The 26,027-nt window shown below is 42.6% G+C and overlaps 2 long non-coding RNA genes across 5 annotated transcripts; both read right to left on the bottom strand.

Moving 5' to 3' along the window:
- Positions 1 to 465: 465 nt before the first annotated feature.
- On the bottom strand, positions 466 to 11,043 carry LOC123605219. 2 transcript variants are annotated; one of them, XR_006715654.1, is made up of 5 exons: positions 10,997 to 11,043; positions 8,481 to 8,595; positions 5,454 to 5,569; positions 3,140 to 3,435; positions 466 to 1,572 (listed from the first exon to the last, which is right to left on the bottom strand). It is a non-coding gene; the product is annotated as an uncharacterized LOC123605219 (long non-coding RNA). The 2 variants fall into 2 exon arrangements; XR_006715653.1 differs by having other exon boundaries at positions 5,454 to 5,555.
- Positions 11,044 to 11,126: 83 nt separating this feature from the next.
- On the bottom strand, positions 11,127 to 25,889 carry LOC123605217. 3 transcript variants are annotated; one of them, XR_006715652.1, is made up of 7 exons: positions 24,478 to 25,889; positions 24,215 to 24,377; positions 21,605 to 21,696; positions 19,862 to 20,036; positions 11,722 to 11,843; positions 11,399 to 11,499; positions 11,127 to 11,173 (listed from the first exon to the last, which is right to left on the bottom strand). It is a non-coding gene; the product is annotated as an uncharacterized LOC123605217 (long non-coding RNA). The 3 variants fall into 3 exon arrangements; XR_006715651.1 differs by lacking the exon at positions 24,215 to 24,377 and having other exon boundaries at positions 11,722 to 11,917; XR_006715650.1 differs by lacking the exon at positions 24,215 to 24,377.
- Positions 25,890 to 26,027: the final 138 nt, after the last annotated feature.

Below are 26,027 nucleotides of genomic sequence, written 5' to 3'. Positions count from 1 at the left end.
GGATTTTCTATTAGTACATTTAGTTAAAAGCTTGTCAATTTTGCGGATCCTTCCCAAAAACTGCCTTTTGCCTCCATTGACTTCCATATTGTTTTCCATTCTCTTTCATCTACCTTGACTCTAATCTTTGGTTTTCTACTTCTCCCGTCTACCTTTGCTTATAGTTTGCTCTTTTCTAGTATCATAAAATGGGAGATTATTGTACTGATTTGAGATCTGTCCTTTTTCTAAACATAAGCATTTATATCTTCAAATTTCCCTCTGTGCACTTTCTCTTTCTGTTCTTCAGATTAATTTTCCAATTGTTTTAAGTTCATGAATTCTTTCTTCTGCCTGCTCAAACCTGCTGCTGAATCCCTCTAGTGAATTTTTGCCATTTCAGCTATTGTACTTCCAACTCTAGAATTTCTATTTGTGTGTGTGTGTGTGAATAATCTCTGTAATTTAGTTGATATTCCATATTCATTCACATCTTCCTGATTTTAATTTTTTTCCCATGATTTCCTTTAACTCATTTAGCATACTACAACAGCTGAAGTGGCATTACCAAGATGGTGAAGTAGGAGGCCCTACCTTCTGTTTTCCCACAGAGATCTACGATTAGCCATCTACCCACAAACAAAAAGCTCTCTGGGATAGTTCAGGGGTCCACTTAGGAAATAACAGCAACACAGTGGGAAAGAAAACCCTGAGCATAAGTGCACACAAAGGGAAGGAAAAATGTCTTAATTTTGCTTGCATCACTGGTCTTCCAGTTGGGTACTGCTCAGTGCCAAGCAGGAACACTCTGGCCAGAAAGCATTTCCCTAACTGGAGAAGGGAGAGCAGGGTGACCAACCAGTTTCTCCAGGCTTTTGGGGCACCACACAAGGGGCCTACTTCTGTTGCACTTCATTCAGACACTAGCAAACCTGAGATGTACAGAGAAGGCTAGGAACAAAAAAAGAAGAGCCTTGGCTACCAGTAACAGTCACACAGCAGGAGCGACACTGGTTCCAAGTGATTTGCTCTCCATAGGACCCCAGCAGCTCTCTCAAACAACTGGCCAGCACAGTATCTGAAAACCCAAAGATATTCACATACTTGTGTAGAGAGACAGGTCCTGAAGGTGTGGTGATGAGAGAATTACAAAGCAGGGGGCTGAGACTCTCCAGGAGCCAAAGCATTGGTCCCCTGGCTCAAGCCTCTTTTATTTTTGCAAATTGTCTGATAACAGCAAGCCATTACAGCATAGTATGTGGCATCTTGACAGGTTGTGCACCTGCAGTGTATTCCATACTGGGTCATGAGTACATCTGGTGCCAGACAAAACATTCTTATCCCCAGTCCTGGCCACCCGTATGATGTCCTTCTGGAGAAAATGAGCAGTCCTGGCGGCCTTCCGTTCTGGGGATAAAACTGCTTTCGGTTCCTCGCTGCTCCGTTCCTTTCCTTCAAGACATCCTTACGGTGCCTCCGGCTTCTTGTTCTCCAACATCTCCCCCTTTTTGTTTGTATACAATGGGCTGTAGGAGGACATTGTATAACCCGAGCTGTCGGTCCATTGATAGGCTCATCGTCCCTGGCACCAGACTGCACATGCAAAGATAAATACACTGTATATTAATACAAACAGAATAGCAGCAGAGAAACTAAAAATCCCAATATGCTCTATAGCATTTAATTTTCCCAATCCCTCTGATATGCTTTCTAAGATCTTAGAACCAGATAACATGTCCAGATATGTTTTGGAAGTCTCCTATATCCCTGCTTGCAGATGTTAAATGTCCATGGACACATTAGATTGAGCAAGTGTCTCTTAACGCCATTCCATGGAAATTTAGTGTTATTAAACAGCAATGGGGTTACACATTGGTGTAATGTTCCAATAACATTTTAATGATCTTTGCCTTTGTAGGCTCACTAATTGACCCCCCAGCAATATCACGGCCTGTTGTAGGTCTGCAATCTCACTGGACCATCTACTGTCAATGTCCTGCTGTGTCTTCCAAGGTGGTGCAATTTCTTATGCCGTTGTTGCACAAATTGTACCATCTGCGCAGATTGGTGCAACGAGACAGCTGCAGTGGCTGTGGTGGCAGTCACAGCAATAATGCCTATGAGAGCTGCAACAAATATTCCAGCAAACCTTTGGGATCGATGAAGAACTCGCCGTAGAGCCTGGTCCATCAGATACATTTCTGGAGAATGTCGTCATGGTTGAGACATGCAAACCAGCAGCCACAGGCCAGTGCGTGCTCTAAGTAAATATAAGCTTTTGGATGACATAGTAAAGGGTATAGAATTAAGACAGGTGTATAATGAGCAGTTAACACAAGTTATAAGGGCCTCAGCATCATTCCAAACTATCTGTGCTTTTAATAGTACGTATGGCAAACAGACACAAGCCCGTATGTACCGGGTACTATTGACCGTGAAGGATAGAGTAGAAATAGTGCTGGGGCTGTTTTTAGAATATGTGCCCTTGCAGGTATGTAAAGGGTGGAGGGCAGCAGTTCATGTCCATATATGCTTTTGTAATGGTCCTTGTCGTAAATGAGGGCTGGGCGCAGAAAACCCCCCACCATGCCAAACGACTGAGCCATTAGCAGTGGTGCTGATAGTATGATTATGAACACACCATCGTAGATTTTGTAATGAGTTTTTAAGGGGAACTGAGCCCAGAGGGCTCCAATCAACGATGCTTCCATAGGAAGTATTTAAAAGAACTCACCCTATCTCCCCTCTACATGCTTCCCAAGTCACCCATCCATCCCATTCTGACAATGTACGAGTAGCACAAGACAGAAGCATTGGAGGAGTGTCATTAAGATTGGAGCCAATCAGAGAATGGGCTGAGAGCAAGAAAATAGGTTTGTGCTGGGCCCCGTTTTTAATAATAGATCGCCATGCTTGAGGCTTACTTTTGAGGCAGTGTTTCCTGTAACCAAAACATATAGGAGGACCTTCAGTCCCTATAGCATAATTATCCATAACAGTACCTTCTTCATTGGGCCTATGTGTTTCTCTGCTGTCAAATGGCCCAGGTGTCCATTCAGTGTCATTTGTATATACTGGCACGGGGGAGTTGTACCAACTTATGCCGATTGAGAGGTGGATGAGGGATATAAGCCCAGTAAATATAGTTATCAGTGCTTACTGTAGTAGTGATAACCACGAGCATCGCAAGGAAAAGGTGAGCAGGAGTTTGTGGGCTGCGAGTCTGCATCAATATTTTTTCAGCAGCATGCATCAACCTCTTAACTTGTCCCCGAGTAGGAGGCTAAGAGGTCCTAGTGCTCCTCAGGAGAGGATGTGGTGCATTGGGCACAATTATTGGTTTCTCAATGGACATTCTGTGAAACTCTTTGGTGGGGTCATGTCGAACTGCGGTTGCTTGGATCAGCTCATGCCTGGGTTTCAACCAGTGACTGGGTAACCACTGGTAGCCTTGATCTGTAAAGACATAAGCATACCCTTTGCCCCACACAACTACTTCTCCCTTTTCCCAGTGTCCCTTCTCATCTTTCCAATATACTGGCTGGTAAACAGGGGTGACCCTTTTCTTGTACCAGTGTATCTCAGCAGAAGGACATGTATGGGGTCCTCATATGTCCAAGAAACTTAAAGTATATAAGGCCAGATGTAATTGTTCCCGTGGCGTAGGTCTAAGTCCTTCTTCTTCTCCCCCCTTTTTGTTTAATTAGCATGTTTTTAAGTACCTGATGAGTATGTTCTGTGATCCCTTGACTGTGAGAGTTATAGGGAGTGCCAGTAAGATGAGTAATTTGTCAGGCTGCAAAGAAGTGGGCTACTTATGAGATACATATGCAGGGCCATTATCAGTTTTAATGTGTTGTGGGATACCTAGCATTGCAAAGGTTTCAAGAAAATGAGCACTAACATGCCTAGCCTTTTCTCCGGTATATGCTGTGGCCCAGATCTATCTGGAGAAGGTATCCACAGTCACATGCACATAAGAGAGCTTACCAAAACCAGGAATATGGGTAACATCAGATTGCCAAAGTTCATTTGCCTGGAGTCCACGAGGATTCACTCCAGAGGTAGGTGGAGCCACAGTGAGGGGGTTGCAACAAGGACAGGCACTAACGATGTCTTTTGACTCAGCATGTGTTATAGTGTCTATGGGCAAGTCCTTGAGCATTAGTATGGTGAAGCATAAGCTCCTGTTGTGTCATTTGTAAGGTGCCTTGTAATAAGTCATCAGCAATGGAATTTCCTAAGGATAACGGGCCAGGAAGGTTAGAATGACTGCGAATATGAGTGATACATAAAGGGCGTTGCCTATGCCATATTAATTCTTATAAATGCAAAAACAGATGATGTAATTCATTTCGTGGCACAATATGTACAGTTTCAATATTTAGGACTGTGAACCATGCACATTGTGAATCTGTCACAATATCGAGGGAGGCAGGTACAAGATGCAACAATCCTGTAATGGCTGCTAATTCAGCTTTTTGGGTAGATGTATAGGGTGTCTTCCAGGCCTTAGAGATAGGACCATGTATAGAAGCTCTACCATGACCATTTCCATCTGTAGAATATGTGTCAGCATCTGCTAAAGGCCACTCTCGAATTATCTTTGGCCAAATCCATGATGTCACCTTGAGAAATGACAAAATTTTTGTCCCTCAGACAGTGATTGTCTAATTTCCCTACGTAATCAGGCAAAGTTATTTGTCATTGTATATTAATTTGGTAAGCCATATCAGTTTGTTGATATGATAAGGGAATAATTATAGAAGAGGGATTGCTACCATTAAGCACATGTAATCGGGATCGGCTTCTCCAAATTACATTCCCAATTTTATCCAGATACATGGTAAGAATTTTAGAGTCCTTACTTGGTAAAAACAGCCATTCAATGATTCCCCCATCCTGCCTGCGACCACAGTTGGAGAATGTGGAGAAGGAAAAATCAATAATTGAAGAGGAACATTAAGTCAAACACGAGTGAGCTGACAATTTTGAATATGATTTTCAATCCACTGTAATTCAGCTTCTGCCTCTTTTGTGAGGACCCTAGGGCTGTTAAGGTTGGGATCACGGGCTTATGTTTGGAAAGGATGAGATAAGGTATAAGTCGGGATTCCCAAAGCAGGTTGCAACCAATTTATATCTCCTAGTAACCTCTGGAAATCATTTAAAGTTTTCAAATTATCTCAGCCAATCTGTACTTTTTGGGGAATGATGGTTGCCTTGTGAATTTTTGCATCAAGATAAAGAAAGGGATCTTGGGTTTGCACTTTTTTGTTGTTGTTACTATTAGGCTGTATTTGGGTACAATAACCCAGCGACCTGATAAAGATCTTTTATCTGTGTAGGTGTTTCTGCAGCAAAAAGAATATCGTCCATGTAATGGATAATCAACACCTGTGGGACCTGAATACGTAATTGTGAAAGTGGCTGATTAACAAAATGCTGACACACAGTAGGGCTATTAAGCATACCTTGCAGAAGCCCTTTCCATGGATGGCATCGCACAGGAGCCATATGATTGTCTGAAGGTACAGAACAGGCAAATTTTTCTCTATCATCTGGCAGTAGAAGAACTGTGAAAAACAATCTTTTAAATCTATAATTAATGACCAGTTCTGAGGAATCATAGTAGGAGATGGGAGCCCAGGTTGCAAAGCAAAGGTCCCATAGATCATATAACCTTGTTTACCTTCCTTAAGTCAGTCAACATTCTCCATTTCCCAGATTTTTTCTTTATCACACACACACAAGAATTCCATGGACTGGTGGGCATTTCTACATGACCTGCATCCAATTGTTCTTGCACTAATTGTTCTAGAGCCTCTAATTTCTCTTTCGGAAGGGGCCATGGTTCCACCCACACCAGGGCAGTTGTTAACCATTCTAATGCTAAGGCATAACGTTGTTCAGGAATAGTGGCTCTTACACTAAACCTGAATTCTGTACAGGCTATCCCAGTCCCACACAAGGTGGCCGCATTTCAGCAGTAATTGTTCCCATACGCCCATTTTCTTGTCATCCAAGCCCCTTTAATGGATTATAACTCACTTTGGACACCATATTGGTTGCAGCAGGGGAAACATAAGGAATATTAATACATGCTCCCCATTGACTTAGTAGGTCTCTTCCCCATGGATTAATGGCTGTATCAGTAACATAAGTCTGGATAGTAGCAGCCTGGCCTTCAGGCCCTTCACATAGAAAACTTTCAACACTCTGGTGGATGTCAGTAGCTTTTCCTACACCTGTAGAGACTGTGGATATAGGTCGGAGTGGCCAATTCTTAGGCCAAAACTTAGAAGCAATGATGGTGACATCATCAGCTCCTGAGTCTACCAGGCCAGTAGATGATTTTCCATTAATTTGTAAGGTCATCTCAGGCCTTTGTCCTTTAGAAATGTTTGCCAAGATATCTGTTTGCCCGTAGATCCAAACCCTCCCTGCCAGTCTATTGGCATGGAAATTAAAGCAACGTAAGGCAACAACGGTAGTTGGGCAATGCGATCTCCTGCCAAGACATGATAAGGAACTGAAGTACTAATCATTACTAAAACTTCATCCTTAAAATCAGCTTCTATAATTCCTAAGTAGACATGAACTCCCTTGGACGTAAGACTACTTCATCCAATAAGAAGGCCAATGGACCCTGAAGAGGCCTGTAAATCCCAGTTTTAACCTTATAAATTCCCATGGAGGGTTTGAGGACCAGAGACTCTGGGGCAGGGATATCTAATGCAGCGCTCCCTCATGTGGCATGGAGAAGGTCATGGACAGATTTGCATGGTAAGTCCCGTAGCTCACAGGGTAATAATGTGGAATCTGATTCCCCGTATTCTTTACATTCGGGCCCTGGTGGTGGGGGGGGGGGGTCGTTATCCCTGTCTCCCCCACCAAGATGGCAGGGGAGCTCCATTCTTATGGAATTTAGATCTACATTGATTTGCAAAATGATAGTCTTTATTGCATCCAGGGCATAACCCAGGAGGCTTAGAATTTCATTCTGGGGGCAAGGTAGATCATGGGAGTTGTTACAACTCAGCTGTCAGCAATCCCTTTTATAATGTTCCAATTTGCCACAGCGAAAACGCTTGGACTGTTTGTAAAGTCCAGGGGCTGCTGGCAGTGGCTATTCAAGGCACATTTTATAGACCTCTGAGCTGATATCTTGACAGGCCTTTTTTATATAATCAGTTAAATCACCTCCTTGAGACTTCACTGGGTATAAAGCTTGTTGGCATTCCTTATTAGCATTACCAAAAGCCAGCAGCTGTAAGAGGAGATCCGGTAAGCCTGCCTGAGAGATGCTTTTTATAATAACATCCTTTAGCCCAGCAGTAAAATCTACATAGGGCTCGTTAGGACTCTGTTCGACTTGAACAAAAGAGGGTGTAGCCTGTCCAGGGGTAGCTATTTTCTCCCAGGCATTCAGGCAGCACAATCTACCTTGTATCACTGCTTGAACATCATACTGAAGCGGAACCTGTATGCCAAACCCTCGTCTGCTCCTGGTAAGTTGTCTTCCGGTAATGGGCACAGAAGGATTCCCGGCATGATGCCGCCTGGATCTGTGTTTCTTCCTCCCACCAAGTCCTAAACTGCAAAAAGTCAGAAGCGCTTAGGACAGTGCGACCTAAGACCGCCCAGTCCCATGGAATGAGTCGCTCTGAATTGGCTAACCCAGACACCAATCCCAACGTATAAGAGGAATCAACACTGTATCGCGTGCAAGCCTGTTTCAAGTCATTAATTACCTTAAAACCGAAAGGAACCAGATAAAATCATTGCCCTCCCTGAGGATATTTCTGATTAGGAGGAATTTGGGTAATGTTGACGGGGTAAGCTGCAGGCATACTAGGTGTTAATTCAGTGTCCCCCGCAGCCTTAGTTTGTTGAAGCACCTGCATTAAGGGGGAAACGAATTGTGATACTATATGAGTGGAGATACCAAGAAATGGGTTTTTTGAATAAGCGGAACATTTAGTTTCCTCAAAGGGATGGATGGGTTCAGGGCCGTGGGGCAATGAGGGAGGCAGGAGTACGGAAGCCTGAGCTGCGACTCTCTCTGGGTCACGAACCTGGGACCTGTAGGTTTCTATTCCTCTGGTGGTGGGATATGGGCTCGGGCCCTGAGTCACTATCTACAAGCTCATGATCACTTTCAGCCAGTGAGGGGTTGTGATGACCAATGTCCCCTTCTTCCCCTGATTCTGACTGCAAGGGCTGCAAAGCCAGGGAACTTAAATTACATAAAGACCATAGGGAGAGAGGGATGGCTTCTTGCTGATAAGCGTGGCACAAAGCACATAAAACCAAGTTCCATTGTTTCTGATTCAAAGCATCTTTGCCAGAGGCATAAACTGGTAACAATGTTTCTTTACTAAGTATAACAAATCCTGAAACGCCGATCGTTTCACTTTTACCCCTGAGCTCTTTAATAAAGTCTGCAAGAGCTGAATATGTAAGTCATAACGAGATGGGGTGGAATCCCCCGTACTTACCCTGCAGAAATCCTGAAGGATGAGCTTCCCCGGCTCCAAAGTTTCCTTCGGTTCCCTGGGCCCTTCTTCAGTGGTGCTGCACACGTCCCCCTTCAGGTTCCCTGTTCAGGCACAACTGAAGAGAGGTCCTAAAGGTGAGACTCTCCAGGAGCCAAAGCATCGGTCTCCTGGCTCAAGCCTCTTTTATTTTTGCAAATTGTCTGATAACAGCAAGCACGTACGACATAGTATGTGACGTCTTGACAGGTCGTGCACCTGCAGTGTTTTCCATACTGGGTCATGAGTACATCTGGCACCAGACTAAACATTCTTATCTCCAGGCCTGGCACCCATATGATGTCCTTCTGGAGGGAGTGAGCAGTCCCGGCAGCTTTCTGTCCTGGGGATGAAACTGCTTTCGCTTCCTTGTTGCTCTGTCCCTCTCCTTCAGGACATTCTTATGGTGCCTCCGGCTTCTTGTTCTCTGACCTACTTAGACACCAGCCACCAGGATACCTCCCATGCCCTCCTCCGTGTACCTGCTGGAGCCTGGGATGCATGTTCGAGCCCAGCTCAGGCCTCTGCAGCTGCTGAGTGCATGACACCTGCCTAGATCCCTGCAGCTGACCCCCCCAACACACAGGTGCTAGCTCCAGCCGTGTCTTTCGTGCTGCTGGTCTGACGCTTGTCCCAGGCCTCTACTGCCATTTGCATGCCCCTGGTGATAGCCTGTAGCCACCCAAGTGCAGGCCATAGCCAGACCCCTATAGCTGCTTGTGACCCAGATTCAGCCCTATCTCCAGTCACTAGCTTGCACCTCTGTGCTCACCTGTAACTAGCCCCTCCAGCTGTGTACCTGCACCCCACTAGCCTGACTCCTACTACCTGCATCCACTGCTGTGTACCAGACAGCCAGGACCCCCTTAGCTACTTGTGGTCTCAGCTTTGTCCCTGTCTCTTGTCACTGACTTGTACCCCTGTGCTTACCTGCAGCTGGCCTTTCCAGCTATTCACCTGCACGCCCCCAGCCCAGCTGTTTTCACTGCCTCCAGTGCCCTGTATATACCCCTGGAAAGACCCCCTACAGCCTCAAGAGTGTATGCTGACTGCCAGAACTCCTACAGCTACCAGTGCACCTACAGCTGGCCAGACTTCAATCACTGCATGGGTGTCTGCAACCACTCCTGGGCACTACACAGGCCTGTGCAGCTGGACCCTCCTGCAGAGCGTGTGCATGCCCCGGACACTGCCATCACTGCCCCCTGACCCAGGCTGCTGGACCAGGAGGGGCCATTGAAGTCCTCTACAGCCCTTACAGCCACTGTGAACCCCCTGCATTACTTTCCAAGGGGGAAAGCTATTGATGGTGTGGATCTCAGCAGCTTGAGCTGACGAGACATCATGTGCCTGCCTCACACCCCCGACCCAAAGCTAGCACACGCTCCTGCTTGAAGGTCTTCCCCTTTTACTGCAGTTTGTCCATCAAGCCTAGAAGAGGTTATTGCTCATTCAAATGCACAGACACTGATTTAAGGCTACAGGGATCAAAAAGAATGAGCGAAACATGCCCCCACCAAAGGAACACAGGAAACTTCTAATAACTGACCCCAAAGAAATGGAGATACGTACATTTCCTTAAGAAGAATTCAAAGTAATTGTTTGAAAGATACTCAGAAATGATGGTTACCAGAGGGGAGGTGGCTGGGGTGAAATGGGTGATGGGGATTAAGGAGTGCCCTTGTGATGAGCACTGGGTGATGTACGGAATTGTTGAATCACTATATTGTACACCTGAAACTAATATAACACTGTATGTTAACTAACTGGAATTAAAATAAAAACTTAAAAAAAAAGATGCTCAGAAAGCTACAAGTGAACACAAGTTACTGAAATCAGGAAAACAAAAGAAGGACAAAGTGAGAAATTCAACAAAAAGAAAGCATAAAGAACTAGATAGAAGTTTTGGAGCTGAAGAATACAATGGCTGAAGAATTCAACAGAAATCTTCAACAGTAGACTACACAAAGCAGAAGAATGGCCGATCTTGAGGACAGATCATTTGAAATATTCAATCAGAGGAGTAAAAAAGAGAAAAGAATGCGTAATAAAGGAAGCCTTCAGGATCTATGGGACACAACTAAAAAAAAAAAAACAAAAAAAAAAACAACCCATCTACACCTCACTGGAGTCCGAAAGGAGAAAAGAGGAAGAAAGAAGCAGAAAAGCTTATTTTAAGAAATAAACTGCTGTATGGGGCGTCTGGGTGGCTCAGTCGGTTGAGCGACCGACTTCGGCTCAGGTCATGATCTCACAGTTTGTGAGTTTGAGCCCCACGTTGGGCTCTGTGCTGACAGCTCAGAGTCTGGAGCCTGCGTTGGATTCTGTGTCTCCCTATCTCTCTGTCCCTCCCCCACTCATGCTCTGTCAAAAATAAATAAACATTAAAAAAAATAAATTGAAGAGGACACAAAGAAATGGAAAAACACTCCATGTTCATAGACTGGAAGAAAAAATCTTGTTAAAATGTCTGTACTAACCAGGGGCGCCTGGGTGGCTCAGTCAGTTGAGCGTCTGACTTCAGCTCAGGTCGTGATCTCGTGGTCCGTGAGTTTGAGCCCCACATCGGGCTCTGTGCTGACAGCTCAGAGCCTGGAACCTTCTTCGGATTCTGTGTCTCCCTCTCTCTCTGCCCCTCCCCTGCTCACGCTCTGTGTCTGTCTCAAAAATAAACATTAAAAATTTTTTTTTAAATAAAAAGAAATAAACTGCTGTATGTCAGCATCATAGTGGCATAGGACACACTTGTTTTTTCTCCTCTTCCTGCACCCCAGCCCCCTCCCCCAACACAAATCCAGCATCCATTCATTAACAAAAGTAGCTTGTAGGAGCTGGGGGGTCCAGCACCATATGCCAGGGGATCTGTGAGGCATCTCACTCACCTTTGCATCAGGTAACAGACAGACATACCGTGGTCCCAGCTGTGGTCCTTGCAGTGGCCCATTAACTTGCTGCAGTCCCTTTTAGCCATAGTCCAGGAGACCTTGGAAAACACGGGCTTAGACAATCACCCATGTATGAGAGAGCCTTCATGGAAGTCCAGATTTCTACAAGTGCCCCATTAGAGAGACAAGAAAAAGTACTGAGTTAGAGTACCAAACCAGGAGTTCCAGGATTGGGGTAGGGTGTAGGGGGGTGGGAAGAGCTTGACAGAATGGCAGAAAGGAATCTCAGAATACATGAGGGGGACACAGCTCCTACTCACTGTGTTGTGGAAACCATCAAGAAGTCCACGCAGGAGTCACTGGGTGGCCCACAGACACGACGAGTATTCTGTGTTCCTCACCCTCACTGCCCCATTCCGTGGCCAGCTCCCTTTGCCTGCTTCTGAAGAGAGCAGTGAGAGTAATCTCTGGCAGACAGGGAGAGACTACAACTTTAGCAGCAGCAGGTAGTGTTACCTTTGGGAAAAGCAAGACCAGAGTCTGTTAGCACTTGGTCTGGTGCCTGGCAGGGTAGGGACAAAGCACACAAATATAAGAATTGTGCCACAAGAGGGAGCAAGAGGCATGGAGCTGGCATGACCCCAGAAGATCTGAGGAAGCCTCCATCTCTAGCTGGGCTGACAGGAGGCATTTCTCCCTGGAGGCAGTTAGTAAAAACTACAGGACGTAACTACACTTCATATGCAAAGACAGCAAGGAAAAACGTCAAAGAAACATGAAAACAATACGGAAACATGACTCCACCAAATCCTACCAATAATATTCCAACAACCAATAATATTCTCAAGGGATGTACCTGGAGAAGAATTCAAAATAGCTGCTTTAAGGAAAATTAATGAGATAAAAGAAAACACAGGGAGGGACCAAGATGGCAGAACAGCATGGAAGGTTTTGTGTGTGTGTGTCTTGCATCCCTGAAATGCAGCCAGATCAACACTAAACCATCCTGCACACCTAGTAAACTGATTTGAGGATTAACAACCCAAACCAGAGGACTCAGCAGGTACATAGCATGGAGAGGTGAACTGGGGGAGAAAGCTGCAGAGGGCAGGGAGCTGTTTTTGCTTGTGGAGAGAGGATGGAGACAGGAGGAGAGAATGGAAAGCATCCCCCCCCCCCAAAAGCAGCTGGAGAGAAAAGAAAAAGTATGCAAGGGACTGAACAAAAAAGGCAGAAAGGAGAGGTTTTAAATTCCATGAAGACTCTACGAACAGGGGGAGCACAGAATCTGAAACTCTGCAGCTCTTTACCTGGCAGTGCTCGGGTGGGAAGGGCGAATCCCCAGGAGGAGAGAGTGAGGTCCTTAGGCCACATGTGAAGAGGCAGTTCCCCTACAGGGGGGAAATTTGGTAGAGGCTGTGTGGCCACCCCACAGGCAAAGGTCCCAGCAGACCCCGGAGAACAGCCACATTTGCTGGTGCTGGAACAAGGATGTTAAGGTTGAAGCCTGGTCCCAGATGTTGTGATTTTCCATAATCCCTGAAATGCTGCTGCTACAAGATTGCATGAACTTTTGGGGGGGCAGGCTGGCACCCAGCCACGGTCTCTGGGCATCGAGAGAAGCACAGTCCTGCGAATGTTCCTGGGTGTGGCCGGCACCTGGCCATTGCTTGGTGAGATCCTCCTGCAGGGGTCAGAACAGGTCAACACCATGGTCCCTCAGAAGTGAGGGGTTGGGAAACAGCCGCATCTGAGATAAAACTCAGCAGGGAGGTGCCACCTGCAGCCTGCTGGCTTGGTCACAGACAGTGCAGAAGTGGGGAGTGGATGGAAGCTGGAGACAAAGGAGGGGTGCATGATAGCTGATCAAGGAGACCAGAATTCCTATACTAGAGACTGGGTAGCTGGGTGATGCCATTTTCACTCTTCCCACGCATGCGCATACACACCTACACATGCTACAGCAGTCCACCCAGTAAGCTAAGCAGCGCCATTTAGTGGAGAATAGCTGTTACACCAAGCCCGCCCAACTGGGCCAACCTCGCTCTTCGGGAACACAAGTCTCTCTGCCTGCATAGTTTATGGACTATAAAGTGCTACATAGTCCAACTTCTAGGGGAAAAAGATGTGATTTCAATCGTACTTCAGTCTGTTTGCTGGTCCATCTATTCAATTTTTTTTTCTGATTCTTGAATACAGAAACAGAAACAAATTATCTCTATTTTTCATTTCTATTAAATATATGTGTCTTTAATTTTTTCTACTATATTTTTTATTTTTTTGTAAATTTTTCAAATGCTATTTTTTTACTTCCATTATTTCATTTTATTCTATTTCATTGTATTCATTTTTTCAAATTTCCAACAGTTTCCTTTTGTCTTTTTTATCTTTCTCTTTTTTTCTCTAATCTATCAACCTCCTTTCAAAAACAGACCAGAACACCCCTAGGATCTAGCATCCTTTATTTGACTTTTTCGTGTTGTTTTTAATTTTTTAATTTTAATTTTTTTCTGTTTCTTCCTTAAAAATGATGAAACGAAGGAATTTACCCCAAAAGAAAGAACAGGAAGAAATGACAGCCAGGGACTTAATCAATACAGCTAAAAGCAAGATGTCCAAACCAGAATTTAAAATCATGGTAATAAGAATACTAGCTGGGATTGAAAACAGATTAAAATCCCTTTCTGCGGAGATAAAAGCTAGTCAGGATGAAATAAAAAATCACATAACTAAGCTGAAATCTTGAATGAATGCCACGGCAGCAAGGATGGATGAGGCAGAGCAGAGAATCAGCGATCTGGAGGACAAACTTATGGAGAATAATGAAGCAGAAAAAAAAAAAAGAGGGAAACTAAGGCAAAAGAGCACGATTTAAGAATTAGAGAAATCAGTGACTCATGAGAAAGGAACAACATCAGAATCATAGGGGTCCCAGAAGAGGAAGAGAGAGAAATAGAGGTAGAAGGGTTATGTGAGCAAATCATAGTGGAAAACTTTCCTAACCTGGGGAAAGACACAGACATCAAAATCCAGAAAGCACAGAGGACTCCCATTAGATTCAACAAAAATCGACCATCAACAAGGCATGTCATAGTCAAATTCACAAAATACTCAGGCAAGGAGAGAATCATGAAAACAGCAAGGGAAAAAAGTCCCTAACCTACAAGGGAAGACAGATCAGGTTTGCAGCAGACCTATCCACAGAAAATTGGCAGGCCAGAAAGCAGTGACAAGATATATTCAATGTGCTGACTCAGAAAAATATGCAGCCAAGAAATCTTTATCCAGCAAGGCTGTCATTCAAAATAGGAGAGATAAAAATTTTCCCAAACAAAAATTAAAGGAGTTCATGACCATTAAACCAGCCCTGCAAGAAATTTTAAGGGGGACTCTCTGAGGGAGAAAAGATGGAAAAAAAAAAAAGACCAAAAGCAACAAAGATTAGAAAGGACCAGAGAACACTATCAGAAACTCCAACTCTACAGGTAACATAATGGCAATACATTCATTTCTTTTCAGTACTCACTCTAAACATCAATGGACTAAATGTTCCAATAAAAGAATAGGGTAATAGAATGGATAAGAAAACAAGATCCATCTGGGTGCCTGGGTGGCTCAGTTGGTTAAGCTTCTAACTTTGGCTCAGGTCATGATCTCATGGTTCATAAGCTCAAGCCCCACGTCGGGCTCTGTGCTGACAGCTCAGAACCAGGAGCCTGCTTCAGATTCTGTGTCTCCCTCTCTCTCTGCTCCTCCCCCACTCATTCTCCCTCTTTCTCTCAAAAAAATAAAACATTAAAAAATATTTAAAAATAAAAGAAAACAAGATCCATCTATATGCTGTTTACAAGAGACCCAGTTTAGACCTAAAGACACCTTCAGATTGAAAGTAAGGGGATGGAGAACCATCTATCATGCTAATGGTCAATGAAAGAAAGCCGGAGTAGCCATACTTACATCAGACAATCTAGACTTGAAAATAAAGACTGTAACAAGAGGTGAAGAAGGGAATTATATCATAATTAAGGGGCTATCCATCAAGAAGACATAACAATTGTCAACATTTATGCTCCAAATGTGGGAAACCCAAATATATAAGTCAATTAATCATAAACATAAAGAAACTCATTGATAATAATACCATAATACTAGGGGACTTCAACATCCCACTCACAGCAATGAACAGATCATCTAAACAGAAATCAACAAAGGAACATGCCTTTGAATGACACACTGGACCAAATGGACTTAACGGATATATTCAGAACATTTCATCCTAAAGCAGCAGAATATACATGCTTCTGCAGTGCACATGGAATATTCTCCAGCATAGATCACATACTAGGACACAAATCAACCCTCAACAAGTACAAAAAGATCAAGGTCATACCATGCATATTTTCAGACCATGAGGCTAGGAAACTTGAAATCAACAACAAGAGAAATTTTGGAAAGGTAACAAATACTTGGAGACTGAAGAACATCCTACTAAAGAAGGAATGGGCTAACCAACCAGTTAAAGAAGAAATTACAAAGTTTATGGAAGTCAATGAAAATGATAGCACCACAACCCAAAACCTCTGGGACGCAGCAAAGGCGGTCATAAGAGGAAAGTATATAGCAATCCAGGTCATCCTAAAGAAGGAAGAAAGATCTCAGATACACAACCTAACCTTACACCTTAAGGAGCTGGAAAAAGAACAGCAAATAAAACCCAAAACCAGCAGAAGACAGGAACTAATAAAGATGAGAGCAGAAATTAATGCTATCGAAACCAAAAAAAAAAAAAAAAAAAAAAAAAAAAAAAAAAAAAAAAAAAAAAAGAAAGAAAAAAAGAAATAAAAGAAAAAGTAGAACAGATCAATGAAACCAAAAGCTGGTTCTTTGAAAGAATTAAGAAAATTGATAAACCACTAGCCAGTTTGACCAAGAAGAAAAAGGAAAGGACCCAAATAAGTAAAATCAAGAATGAAAGAGGAGAAACCACAACCAACACAACAGAGATAAAAAACAATAATAAGAGAATATTATGAGCAATTATATGCCAATAAAATGGGCAACCTGGAAGAAATGGACAAATTCCTGGAACATATACACTACCAAAACTGAAGCAGAAAGAAATAGAAAATTTGAACAGACCCATAACGAAAAGGAAATCAAATTAGTAATAAAAAATCTGCCAAAAAACAAGAGTTCAGGGCCAGATGGCTTTCCAGAGGAATTCTACCAAACATTTAAGGAAGATTTAACACCTATTCTCTTGAAACTGTTCCAAAAAATAGAAATGGAAGGAGAACTTCCAAACTCTTTCTATGAGGCCAGCATTACCTTGATTCCAAAACCAGAAAGAGACCCCACTAAAAAAGAGAACTATAGACCAATTTCCCTGATGAACACGGATGCAAAAATCCTCAACAATATACTAGCCAACCGGATCCAAGAATACATTAAAAGAATTATTCACCACGACCAAGTGGGATTTATAACTAGGATGCAGGGCTGGTTCAATATCCACAAAACAATTACGTGATTCATCACATCAATAAAAGAAAGGACAAGAACCATATGATCCCCTCAATAGATGCAGAGAAAGCATTTGACAAAATACAGCATGCTTTCTTGATACAAAACCCTCAAGATAGTAGGGATAGAAGGATCATAACTTGAGATCATAAAAGCCATATATGAATGACCCAACGCTAATATCATCCTCAATGGGGAAAAACTGAGAGTTTTCCCCCTAAGGTCAGGAACAAGACAGGGATGTCCATTCTAGCCACTGTTATTCAAAATAGTATTGGAAGTCTTAGCCTCAGTAATCAGAGAACATGGAAAAATAAAAGGCATCCAAATCAGCCAGGAGGAGGTCAAACTTTCACCCTTTGCAGATGACATGATACTCTATATGGAAAACCCAAAAGATTCCACCAAAAACTGCTAGAACTGATTCATGAATTCAGCAAAGTCGCAGGATATAAAATCAATGCAGAGAAATCAGTTGCATTCCTATACACCAACAATGAAGCGACAGAAAGAGAAATCAAGGAATCGATCCCATTTACAGTTGCACCAAAACCCATAAAATACCTAGGAATAAATCTAACCAAAGAGGTGAAAAATCTATACACTGAAAACTATAGAAAGCTTATGAAAGAAATTGAAGAAGACACAAATGGAAAAAGATTCCACGCTCCTGGATAGGAAGAACAAATATTGTTAAAATGTCGATACTACCCAAAGCAATCTACATATTTAATGTGATCCCTATCAAAGTAACACCAGCATTCTTCACAGAGCTAGAACAAATAATTCTAAAATTTGTATGGAACCAGAAAAGACCCTGAATAGCAAAAGCAATCTTGAAAAAGAAAACCAAAGCTGGAGGCATCACAATCCCAGACTTCAAGCTATACTTGAAGCTGTAATCATCAAGACACTATGGTACTGGCACAAGAACAGACACTCAGATCAATGGAACAGAATAGAGAACCCAGAAATGGACCCTCAAATGTATGGGCAACTAATCTTTGACAAAGCAGGAAAGAATATCCAATGGAACAAAGACAGTCTCTTTAGCAAGTGGTGCTGGGAAAACTGGACAGTGACATGCAGAAGAATGAACCTGGACCACTTTCTTACATCATAACAAAAATAAACTCAAAATGGATGAAAGACCTCAATGTAAGAAAGGAAGCCATCAAAATCCTTGAGGAGAAAGCAGGCAAAAACCTCTTTGACCTTGCCTGCAGCAATTTCTTACTCAACACGTCTCTGGAGGCAAGGGAAACAAAAGCAAAAATGAACTACTGGGACCTCATCAAAATAAAAAGCTTCTGCACAGCATAGGAAACAATCAACAAAACTAAAAGGCAACCGACAGAATGGGAGAAGATATTTGCAAATGACATATCAGATAAAGGGTTAGTATCCAAAATCTACAAAGAACTTATCAAACTCAACACCCAAAAAACAAATAATCCAGTGAAGAAATGGGCAAAAGACATGAATAGACACTTCTCCAAAGAAGACATCCAGATGGCCAACCGACACATGAAAAAATGCTCAACATCACTCATCATCCGGGAAATACAAATCAAAACCACAATGAGATACCACCTTACACCTGTCAGAATGGCTAAAATGAACAACTCAGGCAACAACAGATATTGGTGAGGATGCGGAGAGAGAGGAGCTCTTTTGCATTGTTGGTGGGAATGCAAGCTGGTGCAGCCACTCTGGAAAACAGTATGGAGGTTCCTCAAAAAACTAAAAATAGAACTACCCTACGACCCAGCAATTGCACTACTAGGCATTTATCCAAGGGATACAGGTGTGCTGTTTTGAAGGAACACATGCATCCCAAGTTTATAACAGCACTATCAACAATAGCCAAAGTATGGAAAGAGCCCAAATGTCCATCGATGGATGAATGGATAAAGAAGTTGTGGTGTGTGTGTGTACACACACACACACACACACACACACACACACACACACACACAATGGAGTATTACTCGGCAATCAAAAAGAATGAAATCTTTCCATTTGCAACTACGTGGATGGAACTGGAGGGGATTATGCTAAGTGAAATAAGTCAGAGAAAGACAAAAATCATATGACTTCACTCATATGAGAACTTTAAGAGACAAAACAGATGAACATAAGGGAAGGGAAACAAAAATAATATAAAAACAGGGAGGAGGACAAAAGAGACTCATAAATATGGAGAACAAACTGAGGGTTACTGGAGGGGTTGTGGGAGGAGGGAAGGGCTAAATGGGTAAGGGGCATTAAGGAATCATTGAAGCATTGAAATCATTGCTTCACTATATTCTAACTAATTTGGATGTAAATTTTAAAAAATAAAAAAGTTAAAAAAAAGATTCAGAGATCCTTGGGAAATTAATAAATCCCCAGATAATTTGTGTGAAGCTGCAGTTTGCAAAAGTCGAGCATCACATAAAAATCATTATATCGTAGCTACCACATCATAACGCATAAAATAATGCCCCTCTTAAAATCAACATTTGATTTTTTCATTCTAAGAAGTAGCCCACATTTACAATTATAAACTCAGTTTCAAATATAACAACTCAGACTTGTTTTCATAGCATAGGGATTTTGCCTAGTTAAGTCCTAAGCAAGGCTCCCCCCACCCTGCCCCAGAATTTAGTGTGTTTTCCTCATTTGTGATTTTTTTTTCCTCATTGTCAGATAATGTGGACCTTGTATGGCTCTATCCAGTTTCTGCTGCTTCAGTGCAAATTCAAATGATTGGAAGCAAGAAAGATAAATCCTGAAAAGGTGGTCTCTGGGACAAACATTATGATATGGAAGAAAGAGCCCTGTGCATACACACATACACCACCATGCAAGCAATGGAGAAGCCCAAGAGACAGAAAATAGTAAAACATGAGACACCAAGGGGCCATGGAACATGGGGAGGAGACACTGGTTTACCTTGTGATTCAGAAGGCAGTGGACCAAGTAGACATGGACGCCCTGGAGGATGCTGATGATGGTGAAGGTCATCACCAACCTGACAGGGTCCAGCACTCCTTCCACCAGAAAGAAGCCAAGGGCCCAAGAAGAGCCCAGAATGAAAACCTGAGCAATGGCTTTGAACGTCAGCATCCTGCCGAAACCAAGAAGCAGAACAATGTCAGCTCTATGGCTCACGGCAACGCTTTCTATCACATATTTACTCTTGCTTCAAGGCTTGGGACTAAGAATGTCAGACCGTTAAACATGGTAACCTCTGGCAGGAGTGTTAAAGGGATCACTGATATGTAATGCTAGCATTGTATAATGTGACTGTGATATAATTTATGCCATGTAATTATTTATAGAAAGTAATACACATACACAAAAAGTAATTTATGTTTGGTATAATGAAATGGGAAATGTTCCAACATTCATAATATTAACATAATGGCATTTATTATAATTATATACTATAAGTGTATTAACTATGTTATTTTATTTTCTGTATTCAGTTGCTGTCACAACTGGAATCCTACTGACCCTGTGGAGGGACTGCCCCTTATGGGGTTAGTCAATTCTTAGAGTGTACCTTTCAAATGCAAACCAACCAACCCAGGGCCCACACCCTCAACCACCTCCTTTATGGGGCTCTCACACTCTAGGCCACTATCCACCTGCCTTAACTACCCCAGGACCAGGTACCAGACAACCCAGGACAGCCCCTATACCCAGGAGCCCACTGGCTATTCAAACTAGTCCATCCTAAACCTGTGTACCCTGCCTCACCTCCTTTCCACACACACCACAATAAAGGCGCTTGCCTACAATTTCCCCTGTGCCTCTGCCTGCTAGCCAACTCCGGTGTTCCCCCCAGGATATCTCCCCACTCCTGACACAGCATTCCCTTCCTTTTGGGGTCTGTGATTATAACATTATCTTTTCAATGGCAGCTATCTCCCGATCTATTGTTCTTCCTACGTACCTAAATGACACCTGTTTAAAACAATAAGTTAATACAATATTAAGTACAATATATATTTCATACTAGTAAGTACTGAAAATGATTCCTAGCAGAAATACATCCTTAAAGGTTCATATACTGGATAAATTTTCGTTTTCACCTGGACCATATAAATTCCCCAAATTATAAAAATGGCAAAACTGAAAAAGCATTATTCTCCTAACTCAGGGTTTCTCAGCCTTGTCATTCCTGACATTGGGGGCGGATCACCTTTTTAAAAAAAAAAAATTAATGTTTATTTTTGAGAGACAGAGAGAGACAGAGCATGAGCAGGGGAGGGGCAGAGAGAGGGAGACACAAAATCTGAGGCAAGCTCCAGGCTCTGAGCTGTCAGCACAGAGCCCAACGTGGGACTAGAACACACAAACCAGGAAATCATGACCTGAGCTGAAGTTGGATGCTTAACCGACTGAGCCACCCAGACGCCCCTGGGGGGGCTCATCTTTGTGGCGGGGGCTGTCCTGTGTGTTGTAGGGAATTTAGCACTATCATTGGTCTGTACCATCTAGATGCCAGTAGCAACCTTCCCCTCTTCACCCCCCCATCCCATATTGCCATAACCAAAATCGTCTCCAGAAAATAGCCCCCAGGTTAGAATCACTCACTTTAGGCAGTGAAAAAAACTCACTGCCCTCACTTTAGGCAGTGAAAAAAAACAACCCCCCCCCCTCCGGTTTTCCAGCTTGGTGCCCACCTACCTTGTGTTATGCATCCCAGATACTTCATTATTGAGGGACTTAAGTTGGTCTTTTAAAATCCATAGGGTGGTCAAATAGAAGGACAAGATGATCTGTGAAGTGACATGAAGGGCAGAGCTTAAAGTAGGCTAATACCCAATATTTTTAATTAAATAGGAAATGACAGGTAATCATTCTCAAAACTTATAAAATATGTTTAGGATTTCTAAAACTCAGTGGGTATACACCTTGATTTTTTAAAAATTAGCTTCCATTTTTTTTTTCTGGTCAGAGAAGCAACATATGGTCATTATCCAAAATTAGGAAAATGCAGAAAAACAAACAGAACTTATCTGAAATTCCAGAGAAGAAATTCACACACAGAGATAAGCACTATTTCCATTTAGGTGCTTATCTTCTCTAAGGTTTTGAGGGTTTTGTTTCCTCCCCCATTGGCATGCCTTTTGTATAATCATATTTTAAAATCATGTACTAAATGTTTTTCAACATCTTGGGGCACGTGGGTGGCTCAGTCAGTTAAACGTTCAACATCAGCTCAGGTCATGATCTCCCAGGTCATGGATTGGGAGCCCCACATCAGACTCTGTGTGGACAGGTCAGAGCCTGGAGCTTGCTTTGAGTTCTGTGTCTCCTTCTCTCTCTGCCCCTCCCCACATGCTCTCTGTCTCTCTCTCTCTCTTTCCCAAAAATAAACAAACATTAAAAAAACCCTAATATCTTTAGGGAAAGCTGAGTGAAGGGTATGTGGGACTCTGTACTATTTTTACAACTTCTTGTGAATTCTAAGTTATTTGAAAATGAAAAAGATAACAAGTGTTGGGAAGCATGTGGAGAAATTGGAATGCTGTGTGCTGTTGGTAGAAATACGTTGGTGTAGCTGCTGTGGAAAACAATATGGAGCTTCTTCAACATACTAAATATAACTGACATATGATCCAACAATCCCACTTCTGGGTACTTATCCTAAATAATTGAAAGCTGAATCTCAAAGAGATACACATACTCCTATGTGGGGAATAACAGGAATTCCCTGAACTTGCACTGATGGGTTAACAAGGCATAAAGAAATAGAAAGTCACAGGATGCATGCATCCAAGATCAGGTAAACAAGGTTAGGTAAACAGGGCAAAGGCCCCCAGTATAGGACACAAAGGTACAGGAATAAGAAATCTCAGGATGGAAGCATCCAAAATGAGGTAAACAAGATTAGGTATTCAGGGCAGAAACGCCCCCCAGCTTAGTACAATAGCAGAAAGTTGCTTTTACAGGAAGGAAGGACGAAAATGGGAAAAAGGGACTTTAGATCAGCAGCAAAGTCTCCCAGAGCCTGAGCTAATTAACAAAAGAAAGATGCCTTGTTGACCCTGAGGTAGCATGCTCTTTCTTATCCCCTAGGCAAGTTTAGGTAAACAGAGGTGGGGCCTCATGTTTGCTGTAAACAACCATCCACCCGGGGCCAGGAGTTTGTTCTGTATTCACCCAACCCTCTAACACCACATATCTTCAAAATCCCCTTTCCCCCATGCCCATGAGTTAATGTTCACAGTTTCATTGTCTCTTTGTGCTTATAAGCCTTCTGATCCTAATAAAAATGGAGCAAGGACCCTTACTCAGGGCTCTTGTCTCCTCCCAGACATTAGCCTCTCTTGCATTTCAATCCTGCATTGCTGGACAGGAGAGAACTCCAGACCCAGAGTCTATGACACTCCTATATTCATTGCAGCATTATTCACAATAGCCAAGATGTGCAAACAATCTAAGTGTCCGTTAACAGATGAATGGATAAATAATTTATGATAGAAATAGCTAGTTGGATAATCAGATGGACACAGTGGAATATTATTTAGCCCTAAGAGAGGGAAACCCTACAATATGTGACCACATGGATTAACCTTGAGGACGTTACACTAAGTGAACTAAGCCAGTCACAGAAGGACAAATACGGTATGATTCCACTTACATGAGGTACCTAAAACAGTCAAACTCAAGTCAAATTCATAGAAGTGGAAAGTAGGATGGTGGTCTCAGGAGATGGTGAGGGGGAGAGAGGCTATCAGGAGTTATGATTCAGGAGGTATAAAGTTTGGGTCATGCAAGGTGATTATGTTCTAGACCTCTGCTGTATGACATCATGCCTATGGCCAACAACACTGCATTTTACACCTAAACTTTTACTAACAGGAATAGAGCTCATGTTAAATATTTTCATTATAATTTCAAAAAGGTGATTGACCTTGGCCAAAATTGTTTCTTTTGGTTTTGAACTTTAAAAAATATTTATTTTTATTTTTGTAAATATAATTATTGTCAAATTGGCTAACATATAGTGGGTAAAATGTGCTCTTGGTTTTTTGGGGTAGATTACCATGCTTACATACAATACCCAGTGCTCATTCCAACAAGTGCCCTCCTCAATGCCCATCACCCACTTTCCCCTCTCCCCATCCCTCCTCAACCCTCGGTTTGTTCTCTGTATTTAAGAGTCTCTTATGGTTTTCCTCCCTCCCTCTCTGTAACTATTTTTTCCCCTTCCCTTCCCCCATAGTCTTGTTAAGTTTCTCAAGATCCACATGAGTGAAAACATATGATATCTGTCTTTCTCTGACTGACTTGGCCAAATATTTTTGAAAAAGCCACATCATCAGTGGTGCAGGCAAGATAAACATCAGAAACTTTATTTCATATGATGTCTCGGTTTCAACTCAGATGTGACTCTTTCCACAAGAAAAGGGTCTACAATCTCTTGGCATGTTCTGCCTTAAGTTCAAGGACTCTAGAGAAAATTTAAATAGGTCATTATCAAATTATCCCTTTGTTACATCAGTGAAACATATTTTCTACATTCAAAGTAATGACAAAAATTATAAACCCACCAAAATAATAACAAAAACAGGCCCCATGAGGCTCAAAGGAAGCTGACCCAGCAGCTGAAAAAGAGAATAAACAACTTTCCAGCTCTTCATAAAAAGAAGAAAATGCACTTAAAAAACCTTTCCCTAAACTAAAACATTGGGGGGAAAATGGGTACAGCAACTGGGTCAGGGGGAAACAAATAATATAATAGGTGACAACCATTAACACTGAGAAAAAATTAACAATGATTAGCATTCATGGAAGACTTACCTTCTGGGCATTGTAACCCGGGACATTCAGTTAAGCATAGAGGACTCAATGAATGCCACCATGTCCTTCCACTATCAGAATTCAGTTACAAACTCAGATCAGGGGCTTTGAATAGACCAGAGCTCCCCTGCCTTGGCTCTACTGGCATTTTGGGCCCGTGGTTCTTCACTGTGCGGTTGGCCTGTGCATCACAAAACATTTAACAGCATCTCTGGCCACCCCCTCCCTCAAGTTGTGACAACCAAAAAGGTCTCCAGACACTGCTGAATGTCCCCTGTGGGGCATGAAATCACCCCTAGTTGAAAACCACTGGAATGGACCAAATATAGGATAAATGTATATTTGGCTTTTGGTAACAAAAATATTTAGTTTCAACTCCAATTTTTATCCATAAATGACAGTGCCTTTTCCTCAAGTTGTATTTCAAAAGGAAGTTGTTCACTGCTTAGTTCAATGGATACTCTTGTGCGTTATTCCTTTTCCAAAAGTTATCAACACCTTAAACCCAGGATTTCCCACTTGTTACTATATTTAATTTTTTTTGCAAGATAGAAGAAATTAAAAAAGAAGGTCAATTTGTAGGTGTGATAGGATAATGTGAGCCTCTCTCCACCCCCAAAATATCCATGTTCTCATGCTCAGAACTTGTGAATTTCTACTTTGTGAAACAAAAGGGACTCTGCAGATATGATTGAACATAAGGATTTTGGAATGGGGGAGATTATCCTGGGTTACCTGAGTGGATCCAGTGTAATCACAAATGTTCTTACAAGGGGAAAGGGAAGACAGAAGAAAGTCAGAAAGAGATGTGAAGGATGGTCAGAGACGTGCAATGTTGCTGGCCCTGAAGATAGAGGATGGGGGACATAAGCTGAAGAATGTGGGTGGCCCCCAGAAGCTGGAAAAGCCCCTAGAACCTCAAGAAGGAATGCACTTTGCTGGCACCTTGATTTTAGCTAAGTGATACCCGGTTGGACTTCTGACCTACAGAATTCAAAATAAGATAATAAACTTGCATTGTTTTAAGTCACCAAGTTTGAGCTAACTTGTTAGCACAGCAATAGGAAATTAATACAGTAAGACATCTAAAAAGTCAAATAACATATGGCATACGAAGTTTACCTCTCAGTGGTTTCCCTGACCACACTATTTAAAATTATCAGCTCACTTGGGGCGCCTGGGTGGCGCAGTCGGTTAAGCGTCCGACTTCAGCCAGGTCAGGATCTCGCGGTCCGTGAGTTTGAGCCCCGCGTCGGGCTCTGGGCTGATGGCTCAGAGCCTGGAGCCTGTTTCCGATTCT

The sequence above is a fragment of the Leopardus geoffroyi genome, chromosome A2 (genome assembly GCF_018350155.1).
Source record: "Leopardus geoffroyi isolate Oge1 chromosome A2, O.geoffroyi_Oge1_pat1.0, whole genome shotgun sequence".
Classification (NCBI taxonomy): domain Eukaryota; kingdom Metazoa; phylum Chordata; class Mammalia; order Carnivora; family Felidae; genus Leopardus; species Leopardus geoffroyi.
Note: the sequence above shows the minus strand (reverse complement) of the source record. Positions and strands in the feature narration are given on the sequence as shown.